The following is a 4276-nucleotide window of genomic DNA, read 5'->3' on the forward strand; positions in this document are numbered from 1 at the left end:
AAGGAGATTGGGGGGCCAGCGGGGGACAACGGGGAAGCAGAGGGACGCGGAAGATTCAAAGGTTGTAGATGACAAGTCCACACAGGAGACAGAGGCAGCCATAGGGAGGACACCAGACACCGGGTGAGACCGGGGGTCTAGCGAGGGCGGCCAGCCAGGGGGGCTGCCTGCCACAGGGTGGGGTTTTTTTAGAGGTTTTTGCCCTAGGCTGTGTGTCTTCGGAGAGACAGAGACAGTGACAGAGACAGAGACGTCCCCGGGAAGATGGCCACATCACAATCCCTCCTCCCCACTCTCCTCCGGGGTTTTCGGCACCCGAGGACGCGTGCCTGGTCATTCTGTCACACACCTCCAATCGTCCCTTTTCTCCCCTTCGCAGCCACCTCCAGTCCAAGTCTGAGTCCCTCTGCTGGTCCTGGCCCTCACTGGGACAACCGAGCCAGCCTCGGGCTCAGCTGCGTGGTCGAGCATGGCGGTGCCGACCGGCCAGGAGGGGGCCGCTCTGGCAGAGAGCGAGGCGGTGGATGTCGGAGCACGCTGCTGGGGAGGCCTCTGCGTGATTTCAGGGGACACCCGGCCGTGGGGGAGACGGCTGGAGTCAGGGAAGGTCACCGAGGTCGAGGAGGGGCATGGAGGGTCGGTCATGACCGAGCAGGACTTTCGGACAGAATCCCGCGTCTTGGACGGATGGAGGGGGTGACAGGGAGAGTGAAGAGGAGGGTGGGGAGGAGGGGTGGCAGAGGGCAGCTGTGGGCGGGAGTCACGGGACGACACACGCACACGGAGACAGGCAAGCCCCGCCGTGTGAACGGGTTACGCGGTCGGGACTTGAAACTCAAGCCAGGCACGTGTGCGTGCGTGCCCAAAATCCCCAGAGGAGAGTGGAGAAGGGACTGTGGCATGGCCAACCCTGGGGGGTGATTTCTCCGGTGAGTGCACAGACCGCACAGCAAAAATCTCTCTCTCTGAAAAAAAAAGCTTATTCTTAAATTCATATATTTCACTGTCTCTCTCCAACAAGAACATGCACCCTATGCCATTTTATATTTTTAAATTTGCTATAGGACAGGGGCCAGCAGGTGGCATGGTAGTTAAGGCGCTGGACACACCCACATGGCCATGGTTCGAGTCCCACCCTGGTGTCTTACTTTCTCACTTTCCCTCTCTCTCTTTCTGAGTCTCTCTCTCTGGTGAAATTAAAATAAATGAATGAATAAATAAAATTAAATAGGGACCAGCAGTTGGCGTAATGGCTTTGTCGCTGGATTCCCATGTAGTCTAACGCAGTTCAAGTCCCAGAGGCAGTGGCTTAAACTCACTCCAGGCACATTTGCGTGCATGCCCAAGATCCCGAGGAGAATGGAGGAAAAGGGATTGCGGCGTGGCCATACCCCAGGGGGTGGGGGGGTGATTTCTTGCTTTCTGTCTCTCTGTCTCTCTCTGTCTGTCTTGCAAGCGCATGTGCCCTATAGCAAAAACCTCTCCAAAAAAAAAAGAAAGAAAGAAAGAAAGAAAGAAAGAAAGAAAGAAAGAAAGAAAGAAAGAAAGAAAGAAAATGTTTTATTTATTATCATTATTTTTCAATTTTGACCAGAGAGAGAGGGCACCAGGTCTGGAACTCAATCCATGGTCACCCATGTGGGAGTCCAGCCCCTTTAACTACCAAGCCTGCTTTTTTAAAATCCTCGCACTATAATACTATCGCTGCAGTCCCCTTTAAGGGCAGCCTTTCTTTCAGACCAGCAGGGCAGGGTCCAGCGTCCTGGTGCCCAGCACCCTACACACAGGAGGGGCAGTGCTGGGTGCCCTCGAGCGCGCGGAAGACCTGTTCTCAAAGGGGGTGGGGCCCTGCCACACTGAGGGGCTGCACAGGGCCTGGAAGCCCGAGCCCAGCTCCCGCCTGCCCCAGGCAGGGCCTGCTCTGCAAAGACCCGCCTTGGTTTAAGTGCACCGGCCACGCCTGGTCGTTAAATGTTCCAGGAAGAGAATTGCTACCTGTATTTCTCTGGCTTCCAACACTCTGCTACCTCTCTCAAGTCATGTGTGCTTCAGAACCCTGGAAAGCCCAAAGGCGAGTTCTTACCCCATTTGCCACACCAGGAAACTGAGGGCCCAGAGGAGCCGGGGTGTCGCAGGAAATCGGTGCACAAGGAGCTGGAGCTCTGGCCTGAAGATCTTTCCAGAAGCTCAGGCCGATGTGCAGGGGGTGGGGCAGAGGCCAGGGATGCAGGGTGCCTGGGACGGATGGACTTCGGCCACTCGGCAATAAGGAAAAGAAGTGGCAATAAGAGGCCACTGAGTTTCAGTGGAGGGGCGGGCGGAACAGCTCCGCTCGCAGAGCCCTGGAGCACAGGCCACCCCTCCGAGGCGGCTCTCCCCTCCTCACTGGAGCACTCGCACCAGCTGGGGCAGCGCAGGCAGGCGGGCCTGGATCCAGTCTGCGCCGGCTTCAGAGTCTTCTACCTGCCCAAGCCTCACTTTTCTCATCTGTAAAATGGGTGGTTAACTTTACCTCTCAGTATTGTCCCAAGGATCAAGAGAGAATCGTGGGGCTGTCAGAGGGTGTGGTGGTTAAGGGCGCTGGACTCCCACATGGCTGACTGTGGTTCAAGTCCTGGACCTGGCGGCTTGCTTTCTCACTTTCTCTCTCTCTGCCCCTCTCTGGTCAAATTTAAAATAAAGAAAGATAAAAATTAAGAAGAGAGAGAGAGAATGGTCACTTACGCACTAGACACAAAGGCATTTAAAAGGCCCAGTCTCCAACCTAAATTCAGCCCTAGGGGAATGCGTGTTCACAGGCACGCAGGGCTTGCCCTCGGCTTTGCAGTGACCACAGGCGGTCTCCAGGGCAGCTCCGGCGGCTTCGCCATCAGAAAGCTGCCTGCCGAGTGGAGGCCGGTGGTGTGGCGGGGCCTTCATCTTCACTAAAATAGGACACGAGCGCTGTTCACCTTGATGAGTGTAAATCAAAGGCCAAACCCAGCTCCCGCTGTCCCCAGGCCCACGCTCGCTGCCATCGCTGGCGCTGCTGCTGCTGCCTTCGGAAGGCCCTCCGAGAGTGGCCATGGCGGCCTGTCCCTGCACTCTGGAGGGCGCGGGAAAGGCCCGAAACGGGGTGCTGGGCCATGCCACAGGCGCCTGGCCATTTACAACGTGGGTGACTCCTGCCCACTCGCACCCCTAAACAGCTGTCCCCACGGACATCACGACATTCAAATACCAGCCTGGAGGTGCCAGCCTGAAGGCTCAGCCAACTGCCCCCGTCTGCCCTTCTGCCTGGAACGTCTGTGTCCCCACTCCGTACCAAACACGGTCCATCCAGACAGCAGACGCCACAGCAGTCGCCGAGGGGCTCCAGACCTGCCTGCCTGGTGGGCTCCAAGGTGCTTGGAGGGCTTCTACTCAGGCCAGCCCCGCCCTCAAGGCCACTGAGCCCTGGGGGTGCAGACTGCAAGCAAACCCACCCAGGGACTGTGCAAGGCCTCTGCCTCGCCAGACCGCGAGGGCTAGGAAGCCCAGGACGCCATGGCAGCGTGCAGCAGAGAACGGGGCTCCGAGGCTGGGGATCCGGGCGTCGCTCACTCCACCTCTACCGGCCAGCTGGTCTTGGGCCAGCGGGCAACCCGAAGGGGTGAGGTGGCACCCTGCCCGCAGGGATGCTGAAATGAAACCACTCTGGTCTGCCCTGGCCTATCAGGGCTGGGTAACCCATGGCATCGCTAGAGCGCCTACTGTGAGCCCCGCGGGTTGGCGCTGTCCATAAAGACACCCTAAGTTTCCAAAGCGTTTCCTTCTGTCCTTCTTCTCTTCTCCCCCCTTCTGTTATTTACCAGACAGCACATGTGCGTGCCAGAGACACAGGGGCACCCCAACGAGGCCTGGTCATGCCTCAATCCCTTCTTCCGACTCTGCCCATGGGCATTTTGGGTGCCCTCATGTGCCTGGCATGTCTTTCAAGCCACCCAAAGGTATGGCCACACAGTGGGCGCGTGGCTCCGTGTGGACCCAGCTCGGGAACCGCTCGGCCGTGGGCGGTCTTCCAGGGCATGCTCTCATCTCTGTCTCTCTGCTTTGTCCCACCCCAACGTAGGCACAAGGATGACGATCCCGATTGTCCCAGGAGGGGACAGAGAGCCCTGAGACAGGGAGAGCCCCGAGCGCCGCAGGGGAGACAAGGTTTGCAGGCCAGGCCTTTCCTCGCCGTCAGATCCCGGGAGCGCGAGCGACCTGCCTGCGGCCCGGCCCGGTCAAGGACAGCGCAGCCGCCTTCCACCGC

Source organism: Tupaia chinensis, unplaced genomic scaffold (genome assembly GCF_000334495.1).
Source record: "Tupaia chinensis unplaced genomic scaffold, TupChi_1.0 Scaffold000573_1, whole genome shotgun sequence".
Taxonomy (NCBI): Eukaryota; Metazoa; Chordata; class Mammalia; order Scandentia; family Tupaiidae; genus Tupaia; species Tupaia belangeri.